The following is a 15,744-nucleotide window of genomic DNA, read 5'->3' on the forward strand; positions in this document are numbered from 1 at the left end:
TTCGAGTAAAAAATAAAAAAAGAAACATTTTCTGAAGGATTTAAAATTATGAAATGAAATTTAAATTTAAATTGAAGGTTTTGAAAAAAACCTGAAGAGGGTGGAGAAATTTCGAAGGAAACTCAAGAATAATTTGCGAAGGATTCCCAAATAACACCAGGAAATCCAGAAGCAAGTGCAGACAAATGAAGTGAAAGAATTCTTAAGAAAGCCCTAAATATGTTTTAATAGATCTCTGGAGGGTGTACTTAAGGGGTAATGTATGTTGAGGTCGAGAAAAAAAATATTTTTTTTTATTCTTTTATCTTCAAGTATGGGTTCTTAAGAATGCTCTGTCAGGTTTTCATAGAGATCCAAGCAGTAGAAGCAAAGATATAGCGTTTTGTGCCTTCCTCCCTTATGAGAAGCGTATTGTATGTTTAAAACTTTATAAGCGATTATTTCGGAATCGTGTTTCCTCAAAAACGTCGATGCGGTGACTACGATTGAAGAATCAGATCTCAACCGATTTCAACCATTTTTTTTTTTTTTGAGAATTCGCTATTTATGTGTTGCGTCCTTGAACGATCAATACTTTTCGTCATATTAGTGTTATGATTTTTTATTCGTTTTTTTTTTTGCTAAAAAGGGTGACTTTTTTGAGAAAAAACGTTCTCGTTTGCAAAAAAAACCTTTTTTTGTTATTCCGATCGTTCAAGGACACTACAGGATCTTCTAGTAATGTTTTTATTTTAGGTTTGTGTTATCAGTTGAGCCGTTATTGGACTGTAATCAAAGTCACGGCAAGTCTCTTTAAAGAGAAACACGTTTTGCAGAATTCGTTATAACTTTGGTAATAAGTACTAGTTCTCAAGCTGATTTTACACATTAAATATTTATTTATTTATTGATTTTTGTATACTTTTACAAAAAATCAAAATTTTCCTTAAGGTACACCGGGGCAAGTTGAAACGGGTGGGACAAGATGAAACAGCGGGTTAACGTGATGTTATCCAATGATGGTGAACAGCTTGAATGCCATACCATATAGTTTTTTATTCAAACAATCTTTTGGTGAAAAAAAATCCAAATTGCATTGAAATCTATTTCAAAACTTCCCGTTTCAACTTGCCCCGGTATATCTGATTTTCACGCAACTCAACATATATAACCCCTTAAGGAGTCCCAAGAAGAACTTGTGGAGATACATCTGGAAAAAAAAATCAGGAATAAGTACTACAGGAATTCCGGAGATACCTTTAGGAAAATTTTGGAAATAATTACATGAGGAATCTCTAATAAAGTGGAATGGAACTGGAGAACGCTTGCATAGAATAAATCCTACAGAAATTATTAAAGGAGATCCTTTTCCTGGGATGTAATCTTGAAGGATCATCAGAATAATTTCTGAAAAAAAAATCCTGGAATTTATGAAGCAATCCCTCGAGGACTTTTGAAGTAACTTCTACTAGAACATCTTGAGAATTCTAGAAGAATTTCTGAAGAAATACCAAGGAATAATTCCTGAAGGAATTCCTGAAGGTATCCCCGAAAGAAATTCTTGAAGCATTCTATGAAGGAATTCCAAAAAACTAAAATAATTTATTGGAGGAGTTCTGATTTTATGAAACATTCCTAGTTCATTAGTTTATTAATTTATTGATTCCTTGATTGCATTGATTCATACAAGATTTTTTGAAGAAGTCTCCAAAAGAACTCCTGCAAAAATCTCTATAGTTCCTCCTGCTAATCTCTGGATAAAGTCCTGTATGAAACTTTGAAGAAATTTCCACTGGAATAGCATTTTAAAACCAGCCAAGGGCTGAAAGTCTCTTTAATAAAGACAAATCAATGAATCATTTTTTCACTGAAAACCTGTGGACTATTTCCTAGAAGAATCTATTGACTAATTTCTTGTGAAACTTCTAAAGAGATTCCAAGTGAAATTTTTGCTCAAACTCCGGAAAGAAACCCTGGAGGAAATGCCTATAGAAATTTTCAAAAAAAAAGCATATACTTGGACCTCGAGGAATCAATTCTTGCTGAAATTATTTAGGAAATACCTGCAAGAGTTTTCTTTCTGATGCACTTCTAGAAAAAATCTTTCCTGGAAAAAAAACCCTAAATTTGCAAGACATTCTATTTTTTCAGAAATACTGAACATTTTAAAACATTCTGTAAATAATAATATAGTTTTAATACTGATATTATGTGGAACGGAACCCAATATACATTCAATCTTAATAATTTGCTGGTTGGACAGATTATTCGCCTAAAATTGCTTCCAAATGAAATTATGCAGCCAAAAAAACACAACATGGCATTTTACTTCGAGATCCTCTGGATGACTTGCTATTATCCATTATGCAATATTGGGCAGAACAGAGTACCAAGGAAAAGTATGTATCGGAGAGTCGTTACAACAAGTAACCTGATGATTTTCAATTTAAATTGGACCATCTCATATTAATCTGGGTTATGGTATATGATTCCATTCCAGTACATCCTACAGATTATCCACGATAATAATTTAATTCCATACAAACAATCAATTACGTAAAACTTCAACCCAGTGAATGCCTCCTCTCTCTCAGCCAATCGCCGATCAAATTAATTACATAAATAAACAACATCCACCTTTTGCTCGCGCCAGCTAACCTCGCATCAGCCTTCAACATTTAGCGATGCATTATCAATTTATCTGGTGGTACGCCCTTTCCAATATCTGACCCACATTTTCCCTGTTCGCAAATTAATTATTCTTCTCCGTGCGATCACTGCTTCTCCCCAGTAGTGTGGTGATGCGGTGGGGAATTGTTGTAGACTACGCTATCGAACGAAAGGTCCCTCGAAATCGCATAAAGCATAAAGCTTACAACCAACCAACGGTGATCGGTCAACCAACAACGGCGGAAAGGTATCCGCCAAACGAGACCACACCGACAGTAGTGTCTGACAGTCTGGCAAAACATGCACTTGCACTTAACTGAACTGAACAACCGCAATAATTGTGCGAGACATGCCTCCGTTTGGGGGCAACATCGATAGGCACGCACTTTGTACCTACCTGTGTACCTCTGTACCTGTACCTGAGCTTGAAAGGGGAGGTGTGTATCGAGAGGCCATAGCGCAGAATTAAGCGCCCCGCTTAGCTTACTGCTGCCTGCAGCAGCCTCGACACAGAAATATAGGAAAATGAGTAATTGCTCATTCAATTCGCTATCAACCTTAATCGGGCACTTAAAAAAGTAATGGTAATTTTACTAGACAAAAGGTTCAAAAATAATTTTAATAAAATATTTTTTTTTTCAAAAAAAAAAAGAACGGTTTTGAAGATACTTCTGATTGATCACAACAAAAATAAACAAGATGAGCAAAAGCTTGTCACATTAACCAGCTATATCAAGTCTATCTTGTTTTGAAGAGGTTTTTAGAACCGTCATAAAATGAAAATGACATTTTTTTTAAATTTTTGGTAGTTCTAAAACTTTAAATTAGATTTGAGTTACTGATAAGAAAAATATAGTCAAATTTAGAGAATTGTAAGTCTGTATGTCATTTGTTTTTCAACAAAAATCATAAAACTTTCACGATAAATTATGGAAAAAAAATCAGTAACGTTTGAACATTTATTTTTTTTACAGTGTATCCAACTGTCCTCCAGTTGGTGCCCGCAGCATTGCGATAAAAAAGCTCCGCACTCACGATTAACATTGGTTGGGCTATGTCTTTCGGATTGCTATTTAATTGTACCTACGCGCGCGCGCGTCTGGGAAAACAATCTTCCGCGAATCCACCGCCGCCGCACTAACGACTTCGTGTCGTTGGATGGATGTTTTGCGATGAATCGTAAGCCGTGGAAAACTTTAGAATTAGAAAATGTAGTAGATTGAAGTGACCAGATGTATTTAACTGGAGGGCATTTTTTTAATTATCGTACAAATTGGGTCGAAGGGTCTCAGATTTTCATGAAATTTTTTCCACAGGATAGGGTCATGAATATATGAACAAGAAAAAATGAGAAAAATTCAGGGTCGCCTATTTTCCCGGAAAATTAATGTGGAAATTCTTTGTTTTCCCCTGACACTACTTACTTTGAAAAATCATAACTCAAGAACGAAGCATCATAGAAACAAAGTTTTTTTAGGAAATGAAAGCAAATTTTCTCAGAAATCCAAAAAAATATGAACTGGAAAAAGTTTTCCACAAAAGTTTTCTCAGTTGAGAAAATTCGTAGAGAAAAGCCGGAAAAACAATGCTCATGGAAAATTTTCAAAAAACTATTTTTGAGAATGTTATTTCATAAGTTTTAATCGCTGAAATTTTTGGAATGCACTTTTTTTCGTTTTTGAGTAATGGCCAATTTCGTTGAAAAATGTCCAAATGTACCATACAAGCCTTTTCTTTGAAAAATTATAACTCAAGAACGAGGCATCGTAGAAACAAAGTTTTTTTAACGATAATGAAAGCAAATTTTCTCAGGAATAAAAAAAATATGAACTGGAAAAAGTTTTCCACAAAATTTTCCACCGTTGAGAAAATTCAAAAAGAAAAGCCGGAAAAGCTATTCCCGAACTCGCGGAAAATTTTCGAAAAAATATGTTTGTGAAGGTAATTTCATAAGCTTTAATCGCTGGAATGAACTTTCGTTTTCTTTCTTGAATTTGTGAAAAATAACTATGTACACTCCCGTTCAAAAGTTTGGGGTCACCCCCTCAAAAACATGTCATTTGTTTAGGCCCATATCTTCGCCAATTTGCGTCCGATTTCAAAACCCTAGGTTTCATTCAAAAGATAATAAGTCAAAGAAACTTTGAACATGATTTAAAAGAAACTTTTTCAAAAAATTTTGTATGTAAACTTAACTCAAAGTTGCCAAATTTTCTAAAAAATGAATATAAACTTACGGCAGTGTCGCTGGAAGTCGATGAAATTTTAAGATGAGAGCGGTAATATGACCCATTTTCTATTAGCTTTCAACTGCGTTTTACAGAACTTAGCTAAAAAATCTAGAAAAAAAGTTATTAAGTAAATTAATCGTTGATGTCATCGATCAAAAGTTTGGGGTCACCCCTCAATATGATGTATCGGCCAAAAGTTTGGGGTCACTTTCGTAAAACATGGAAAAGTGATTTGGTGATATCTTCGTCATCTATAGTTCAATTTTAATTATTTTTGGCTCATTTCAAAGATAATTAACTAAATTTTCGTTTGATGTCTTCAACTTAACGTATTTAACGATTTTTGTATATAAAAATGTTATGTAAAGATGGCACATTTTACCACGCTTCAAAAAATGAGGCAACTTTACGTTAAGTTTTAGTATGTAAATTTCAACAAATATGTGTGGTTCAATGTCTATGCAGTAAGTATCATTCATTTCGTTTCAAATAAGCCAAGAAGAATTAAAATTGAATGAAAGATGACAAAGATATCAACAAATCACTTTTCCATGTTTTACGATAGTGACCCCACACTTTTGGCCGATACAGCATTTTGAGGGGTGACCCCAAACTTTTGGTCGATGACATCAAGTATTAATTTACTTATTAACTTTTTTTCTTGATTTTTTAGCTAAGTTCTGTAAAAAGCAGTTGAAAGCTAATAGAAAATGGGTCATATTACCGCTCTCATCTTAAAATTTGGTCGATCCAACTTCCAGCGACACTGCCGTAAGTTTATATTCATTTTTTAGAAAATTTGGCAACTTTGGGTTAAGTTTACATACAAAATTTTTTGAAAAAGTTTCTTTTAAATCATGTTCAAAGTTTCTTTGACTTATTATCTTTTGAATGAACCTAGGGTTTTGAAATCGGACGCAAATTGGCGGAGATATGGGCCTAAATATATGACATGTTTTTGAGGGGGTGACCCCAAACTTTTGAACGGGAGTGTACGCATATATTATATGGTCATTTTTCACATAATTGGCCATAACTCAAGAACGAAAAATACGTGCATTCCAAAAATTTCAGCCATCAAAGCTTATGAAACTACCTTCTCAAAAATATTTTCATATTTTTTTTTTATTCCTGAGAAAATTTGCTTTCATTTTCTAAATGAATGGATGCTTCGTTCTTGAGTTATGATTTTTCAAAGAAAGGGCTTATATGACACATTTGGACATTTTTAAACAAAATTGGCCTTGAGTTATGGCAAAAAGTGCATTCCAAAAATTTCAGCGATTAAAACTTATGGAATAACCTTCTCAAATTTTTTTTACATATTTTCTTACGTGTTCAGGCATTGTTTTTCCGGCTTTTCTTTACGAACTTTCTCAACTGTGGAAAATTTTGTAGAAAACTTTTTCCAGTTCATTTTTTTTTTTTTTTTAGAAAATTTGCTTTTGTTTTCTAAAAAAAACTTTGTGTCTGTGATGCTTCGTTCTTGAGTTATGATTTTTCAAAGTAAGTAGTGTCAGGGGAAAACGAAGAATTTCCACATTAATTTTCCGGGAAAATAGGCGACCCTGAATTTTTCTCATTTTTTTGTTCATATATCCAAGAGCCCTGCCTGTGGAAAAAGTTTCATGAAAATCATGGACCCTTCGGCCCAATCCCGTACGGTAATAAAAAACACCCTGGAGTTGAAGCAGAAATCCTGGGGTCACAACCTCAGAAACATGTCTTTTTTGAAGCCCATATCTCCGCCAATTTGCGTCCGATTTCAAAACCCTAAGTTCCATTCAAATGATAATAAGTCAAAGAAACTTTGAACATGATTTAGATGAAACATTTACAAAATTATTAATATGTAAACATAACATAAAGTTGCCAAAATTTCTAAAAAAAATTAATATAAACTCATGGCAGTGTCGCTAGAAATTGGGTTGACTGAAATTCAAGATGAGAGCGGTAATATAACCTATTTTCTATAAGCTTTCAACTGCTTTTTACCGAAATTGGCTAAAAAATCTTGGAAAAAAGTTATTAAGTGAATTAATTCTTGATGTCGTCGACCAAAAGTTTAGGGTCATCCCTCAATATGATGTATCAACCAAAAGTTTGAGGTCACACACGTAAAACATGGAAAAGTGATTCGGTGCTATCTTCGTCATCTATAGTTCAATTTTAATTCTTTATGTCTCATTTTAAAGGTAATTTGTAGAATTTTCTCGAAGAGCCTAGGAATACTTGAAATCCGTTGGATGGACTATTTCGAAAATTTCTAAAAAAAAAACACTCTATTGTAATTCTCAAAAAAAATCTTTAACTGAAGAAATTTCCTATGGAATTCGTGGAAGGTTTCATGGCAAATCTGCGGAAAAATATCCAGATGAAGTCTTGAATGTTTGAAAAATAAAACTTGGAAGTTCAATACAGAATAAGTTGTCATTAGAATAAGTTTTTTAAGAACTTTCAGAGGAGTTTTTGGAACAACTTACAGATGAATACTTGAATAATTGACGAAAAAACTAGAATATGAATTCCTGCAGGAGCTACTGAAGGAATGTTTGCTGAAACTTATGGAGAAATTTCCAATGCAACTCTTGGGAGAATTCTCTTAGGAATTGGTAAAAGAAATTCTCAAAAAGCACTCACAGCAACAACTAGCATAAATCCTGAAGATTAGGAAGCAAAAGAAAAACTTAAAAGAAACTTTCCAAAACAAATCATGCAGGAAGTAAAAAGATCCTTGAGGTATGTTACCTGTACACCTAAACCTGTACACCTGCAAGACGAACACCTGAACTATTTATTAACTAGGAATTTCTTTTAGGAATTTGTGAAGAAACTTCTGGTGGAAACCCCTGAGGAACCCATGGAAAATTGCTCAAATTGAAGCAGAAATTCGTAGGGTTTGCTGTGGGTAATTCTCGCTGAGACCGGCCCACTATTTACACCTTGTCTTCAAAAATGCTTAAGGTGGTGATTTTCTGAAAGTCCTCGCTAAAAAAGTAAGGAAAATGCATTTGGGTACTCAAATTGATAAACCCCCCGTTAGTTAGAGCCATAACAATTTTTGCAGACCCCTTGGTTTTGGTCAAATGGTGGCTCATTTAAACCGTTATAACTCGAAAGTTTCTTCAAAAACCACCTCCAAACGAATTGTTGTTGAAAAGAGGAAAGATAGAGCTACTATTTACAATAAAAAAAGTTAGGTCGGCCATATTGATTTTGATTTGATTTTTCACTATGAGGGCAACCACCGATTTTCAAAATTTTTGCATCAATTGAAAGCCGAGACATTTGTACATAACATATCAAAAAATTAGAGATGTCTTTTTTCCTATCAAAAGTTATCTGACCAAAATCAAGGGGTGTTCGATCTCGCACCGAAAACGTTGTCAATAGGCATATCTAACAGCACACAGGCACCGCAGCGTACCATTCAACGAGCTGCCCATTGTCCACATCCAATGCATCGATCGCATCGTCAGCCCAACGCAACGGTGGGCGCCCTGCGATCAGCGTCCAGCGTACTGCGGTGCGCGCGGCAATAGGATTTAATTGTATTATATTTTATCTGCCCGTACTGTGTCGCCTATAAAAGGCGACAACGTTTTGTATGTAGCTAGGTATAAGTTTCTCGTTTACCGATCGAGCAGACACGCTGTCTGACTCGATCGCAATAAAATCCAATAGTTTGGAAAGCAGTAGTTGTTCTTCGTCGTCGCCTGGATCCCCGTCTTCCACCACACAACCCTAGACGAAACAAGGGGTCTGCAAAAATTGTTGTGGCTCTAAATAACGGGGGGTCCATCAATTTGAGTAACCAAATGCATTTTCCTTACTTTTTAGTGAGGACTTTCAGAAAATCGGCACCTTATACATTTTTGAAGACAAGGTGTAAATAGTGGGCCGGTCTCAGCGAGAGTTACCCTGTACTTTTTGACTCACCCTAGAAGAATCCGAATTTCAAATAAACTACTTAAGATCTGAGACGGTCTTCTTTTTCTCCACTTTGTTATTTTTGTCGTCTTCCTATCTGTGTTGACATTATGTTTTGGGCTGGTGGTTCAAACACGTACGTGACCGCATCACCTCACATGCAGTGTGACTGAATCCCATTCACGCACAAAATCATGTCGAGGTGAAATTTGGCATCGCCAACAATCGCCAAGCAAAGTAATCATTGGAATATTTTGTTTTCAATTTATTTTTGACAGTACAGGAGAAGAAAATGCTGCTCGGAGTGAATTTTGGCTTCAGCATTTATCCCGGATAGCAATACTTTCCTCGTTCAAGGTAACGTAATCAAACGGGCTACAACTGACAGCTCAGTTGGGCTGCACTTGACGTTGCTTTTTTTCCTCTTCGCGAGTCTCGTCTCAGCTTAAGATGTTCCCATCCAAAGAAACTCCTCAGAACTTCCTGAAGAAACTTCTTGTAGGACTTCTGGTAGAACTGAAAGGCTTGTCATTCTTGATCAATCTTTTGTAAAAACTTCAGGAAATTTTAGATGGAAATTTCTAGAAAAACCTCTCGGGAGACCCGATAAGAACCCAATTACAAGATTATAACAAAGATTTAGAGCAACTTTGTTTTAGAGCAACTTTGGAGTTAAAAATGAAGTAACACAGAGTGTCATGGAATATCACGGAGTACGACGGAATTCTACAAACTACCATGGAGTACCTTCAATAGGCACGGAGTACCATGGAATGCCTCGGAGTACCTCGAAGTGCCTTATAGTAGTAATAGGGAGCTTAGATCACGTCAAGCTTAACCTAAAATGTTACACTAGAACTGTTGACAAATTTCAAGTTTTTTTGTTATTCATCCGTTTTTACCCTTCTTACACCCATAAGAAGGGTATAAATACCGCTTGGAAAACCGACTTTCGATCCGAGGCCCGCAGGGCCGAGTCACATATACCAATCAACTCAGCTCGACGAATTGAGCAAATGTCTGTATGTGCGTGTGTGTGTGTATGTGTGTGTGTGTATGTGTGTGTGTATGTGTGTGTGTATGTATGTTACAAAAAAATGTCACTCACGGTTCTCAGCCGTCTGTTGACCGATTTGAGTTCTCTTGGAAGCAAATGAAAGCTACTACATCCTAGTAGAACGCTATTGAATTTTATTTTGATTGGACGTTCGGTTACCGAGATATCTTTCAAAGAGTGCTAGGGAGTAGTACAACTTAATTATTTTAGATATTTTTGACAAAGTGTATCACCATAAATTTCTCAGCCGTCTATCAACCGATTTGGGTTCTTAAGGCCCCAAACGAAAGCTACTACATCCTAGTAGAACGCTATTGATTTTTTTTTTGATTGGACGTTCGGTTACCGAGATATCTTTCAAAGAGTGCTAGGGAGTAGTACAACTTAATTATTTTAGATATTTCTGACAAAGTGTATCACCATAAATTTCTCAGCCGTCTATCAACCGATTCGGGTTCTTAAGGCCCGAAACGAAAGCTACTGCACCCTAGAAGAACGCTTTTGAATTTCATTCCGATTGGACATTTTGTAACCGAGATATCTTTCGGGGAGTACTTTGGAGTAATAGAACTTAACTTTTTAAGAGGTCTTTGACAAAATGCTTCATAATAAATGAATCAGCCGTGTGTCAATCGATTTGAGTTCTCTCAGCATCAAATGAAAGCTACAGCATCCAAGTAGTATGCTATTAAATTTCATGCCGTTTGGACATTTTGTTTCCGAGATATCTTTCCACGAGTACTAAGGAGTAATGAAATTTACGCTTTTGAGAGATTTTTTATAAAATGTATCATAATACATTTCTCAGCCGTTTGTCAACAGATTTTTTATGATCATATTTGGTTACACAAGTTAGTTATACATGAAAATGCAATTGCATCAAATACATAAAAGCTACTATCTCTTTGTAATATTTGAGCTTAATAAACAGTAGCAAAAATATCACGGAATGTATGTAGGAAAAGCCTTTTTACCCTTCTTACACCCATAAGAAGGGTATAAATATCGCTCGAAAAACCGACTTTCGATCCGAGGCCCGGAGGGCCGAGTCTCATATACCAATGAACTCAGCTCGACGAACTGAGCAAATGTCTGTATGTGTGTGTGTGTGTGTGTGTGTGTGTGTGTGTGTGTATGTGTGTATGTGTGTATGTGTGTATGTGTGTGTGTGTGTATGTGCGTTACAAAAAAAAGTCACGCACGTTTCTCAGCCGTCTGTCAACCGATTTGAGTTCTCTTGGAAGCAAATGAAAGCTACTACATCCTAGTAGAATGCTATTGAATTTTTTTTCGATTGGACGTTTGGTTACCGAGATATCTCTCGAACAGTACTTATGAGTCATACTTCTAAACTTTTTAAGATTTTTGACCAAGTGTATCATAATAAATATTTCGGCCGTTTGTCAATCGATTTAAGTTCTCTTGGCACCAAATGAAAGCTACAGCATCCTAGTAGATCACCCAGAAATTTTATTTCGATTGGACATTTGGTTACAGAGATATCTTTCGAAGAGTACTTAGGATTTATACAACTAAACTTTTTGAGATTTTTGACCAATTGTATAATAATAAATATCTTAGCCGTCTGTCAACCGATTTCGGTTACCCTGGCACCAAATGAAAGCTACAACATTCTAGTAGAACCCTATACAATTTCATTAGGATTGGACATTTGATTACCGAGATATCTTTCAAAGAGTACTTGGGAGTAATACAGGTTAACTTTTTGAAAGATTTTGGACCAAGGGTACCATAGTAAATAACTCAGCCATCTGTCAACCGATTTGGGTTCTCTAAGCACCAAATGAAAGCTACAATATCCTTGTATAAGGCCCTGAAATTTTATTTCGATTCGACATTTGATTACTGAGATATCTTACGAAGAGTATTTCAATAAATTCTTTTTTATTATTACATTCACTTGTTATCTTGCATTTGTTTTTCACCAGTCTATATGGGATATTATTTTTCAATAAATAATGCTGATCTCATACAAAGTGTATTCTAGCAGGTTATTGTTTTCAACAAAATTATAATTAACAAATTACAAATACACAGGAATTTTATGAAAACTAACAATATGATTGTGGAGCGGACCTGGTGTGGTGGTTAGAACACTTGACTATCACGCCGAGGACCTGGGATCGAATCCCACTCCCGACATACTCACAAAAAGTGGGTTCTTCCTTCGGAAGGGAAGTAAAACGTGGGTCCCGAGAAGAACTAGCCTAGGGTTAAAAATCTCGTTAATACAGACAAAAAAAAACAATATGTTTAATAAAAGCTTTGAATTTATATATTGTGGGAAAAATGCAAGAACCGGACAGCCAAAATAACTAGTTAATGCCAAAACTGATTAACTTAGTAGATATGTCATTTTTGTCCTTTTTACACCATAACCATGAATACTAATTTATTCGACTGATTAAGAGATATTAGACAAAGTGCATCTCGCTGATCCATTTGTTAATCAATTCAAGATTATTTGGCAGTTAACAAAAGATACAATATTCCAGAATATGAAAGCTATTTTTTTAACATTCCATATAAGATTCTAGGAGGTGTCTGGCATTTCTGGTAAGTCCATGGTCTGATGCTATTTTGGGAACCAATTCACTAGATGTCAAATCCACAATATTTCCTAGAACTTTTGGTCAATCACACAAAATAAATTTGCTTAATACGCATAATACAACAATTTTTTTAATAAGTGTAAGAAGGGTTCTGTTCACCATATAGGTGGATTAAATCGGGTTTTTTATATATACAGTGATAGACATTCGTTTAGCCGAGTACAAAAAAAGTGTCAGGAAACTCATACAAAAGATTTTATGATAAAACTTTTTTATCGTAGTAATAGTATATCTAGTACAGTTTTATAAAAATGTGATACATTAAACTTACATATACACTGAAACAAAACCGAGGGTAAAAACCCTTCAAATTTCATTTTTTGCCTAGACATTCGTTTAGCCGAGGTAAATGAAAAAATGGTTTTCAATAGATTTTTTGCAATTTCGTGAGTATATTTCGAGAATATACTCCAAGGCATTTAGTTTATGACGTGTTAGCAAGATATTTGACCTCAAAAGTTTATTTATTTGTGAAATTCAGAGAAATATTACAAAAAAATGTCCCGATAAGGAGAAGCGACGATAAACAAATTTATTTGAGAAAACTGATTTCTGTAAACACTCAAACGTAAGCTAGATTAGCAGTTTTGAAAATATGGCACAGAATTATTGTCAGAAATGTTCAAATTATTGCATAAAATGTCATGAAAAAAATAAGTATATTGGTTTTCAGTTGGTTAAAGTTTAAAATGGGATTGATAAAAGCTAAAATAAATAGTTCTGCATTGAAATAAATACGTGCCCTAATGCCTGTGGAGTATACCTGTTTGATACTACCATTACTAAATGAGTTAGAAGACTGCAAAGAGAAAGAACTGCAAGAAGTGTCAGATTTTGTGTACCCTGTTTATTCAAAAGCAGATTCTCATACAAAAATGCAAGATTTGGTTAAATAATTGGCTTATTTCATTCAATCTGAAGAAATATATTATAAATGAGTCTTAGTTGTGAACCACATTCATTTTTAACATGATTTATTTGAAAAGAATGTCTAAATTATGAAACAAGTAGTTCATGCTAGAAATTTGAATACTTTCGGTGCCATTTCTCGAAATATGAGCCGTCCAATGTATATTATTTCAGCCAGAATACAGTCTAGAAGATATTGTGAGCTATAAGCAGACGTAATAGTAGTAAACGCTGTGATTTATGCAAGTGAAACCATCATATTTCATCAAAACAATACTTAAATACGTGATTTTTTGATGGTTTGTGTTATTTTTTTCTGTTAAAAACGTTGTTTTTCGCAAAATTTCAACCTGCTTTGGTCATGAAACTTTCATTAGATTCTTTTGAAACACTTCCGATAAAAATAACTACATCAAATCTCAATTGAGAAACATTTAAAATATTATGACATATTTATATGAGATGCATACAAAATTAATATGGCAACACTTCCAAAAACGATCTAATTCATGATTTACAAGTCGATCTGTAATGCAGATCACCATACAAAATGACTTTGTTGGATATTTTTCGAAATTTGATAGTTTTTTTATTATGGAATTCTAAAAATTGTACAATTCGGCTAAACGAATGTCTAGGCAAAAAATGACATTTGAAGGGTTTTTACCCTCGTTTTTGTTTCAGTGTATATGTAAGTGTGATGTATCACATTTTTATAAAACAGTACTAGATATGCTATCACTACGATAAAAAAGTTTTATCATAAAATCTTTTGTATGAGTTTCCTGGCACTTTTTTGAATTTTGTTTAGCCTCGGCTAAACGAATGTCTATCACTGTATATATATATATTTCAAAAATATATTTTTTTTTCGAAAATCTTGGAAAATATTCTGTTGATATTTGTATTTGTATTTGTATTTATTTATTTATCCATCTGATCTTAAAGATCTTAATGAAAACTTAAAACTAGTTATACATCATAAAGATATCGAAACACATACAAGATATGAAACACACAACATCAAGACTAGTTCCAATAATCAAACAATTATAAACATATGTTCGTAACAAACAGTAAATACATCGCACAAACCAAAACTCAAAAATACAGCATACGCAAAACTCGAAGGCATATCATTGGTTGAAAAACATGTTAAGGCTTCCATGTATCGTCGTGTCGATTAATAAACTCGCGGAATCTAACTCTTTTAGGCCATGTTGTATCATTCATAGCTTTAACTCTTTGATCTTCATTCAAAACAATCTTAAAAGACACATAATCGAGCTTAGAATTATCAATACCTTTTGAAACCAACCTTTTAACGTCTAATTTATGCGTACAATTCAGATCAAGACATCGGGATACCATTAATCTAATGTCATTCCCTGTCACATACGGATCGATATTTGATAGGTATAATTGAAAAGTGCTATCAACGTTCTCCTACAGGTGCTGTTCATCATCAGTTTTGCAACCGTCAATATTAGTGTATACTGAAGCATCATCGGTTCCTCCACGAAGACTGGGTGACGATATAGGAGTAGAATGGCGATGTACATTCTTTTCTGACGCAGGTAGTTTAACGGTGATAGCTGCTAACGTGTCCAAAATCGCTTCCACTTTCGCTTGCAATTCCTTGATCTCATCGTGTATAGATCGGGTTTCGTCTTCTTCTCGAATCGGCTCTCGGCGATCACGGTATTTACAAAAGTCAGCCATGCAACAGTCACACATCCAAATAACATTATTTGCTAGTGCGTTCCATTGGTCTTCGTCCAAACCAACACATGATGCATGAAAACGTTTAGAGCACTTGCCTTCACACACAGCGTACATTTCGTTTTTGTTGATGAGCTGCGAACACTTTTGGCAATCCATGGCGTGTGGCAAATACGATGAAGAATTGTTTGTAATCGGCGATCGTATACGGCAGTGACCAAGACTTCAGAATCGAAATTTAGACAGCTTAATCAACCGAAAATGGATATCTTCCGATAAATTCTTAAATTACACATATAGGCAAATACGTTGCTTATCACTTTCAAAATATTAGGGTTCGAGTTTAATGCGAATTTTGCGTTCAATGACGGATAAACAGCAACCACGTTATTCATGCGATCACAATACACACATATTTGTTAAAAAGTTGTGGGGGGGGTGACTTTAAACGGTTTTGAAAATTTTTGGTGTTTAGTTTTTTGTAAATTCCTGGCAAACTGCGGCAGACTTTCAAGTGGAACTTCAAAAGAAATGAAAAAAAATAGCTTGAGGAACTTTAATAAAAGCTGTCGGAATTTTATAAAATATTGAGTTTCGTACGAACTTTGTCGAA

At 34.7% G+C, this 15,744-nt stretch overlaps 1 protein-coding gene across 2 annotated transcripts in view; it reads left to right on the plus strand.

Moving 5' to 3' along the window:
• The window catches only part of LOC109410775 (mucin-3A), a 619,568-nt gene that overhangs the window by 506,625 nt on the left and 97,199 nt on the right, over positions 1-15,744 (plus strand). The window lies entirely within an intron of this gene.

The sequence above is a fragment of the Aedes albopictus genome, chromosome 2 (genome assembly GCF_035046485.1).
Source record: "Aedes albopictus strain Foshan chromosome 2, AalbF5, whole genome shotgun sequence".
NCBI classification, from domain to species: domain Eukaryota; kingdom Metazoa; phylum Arthropoda; class Insecta; order Diptera; family Culicidae; genus Aedes; species Aedes albopictus.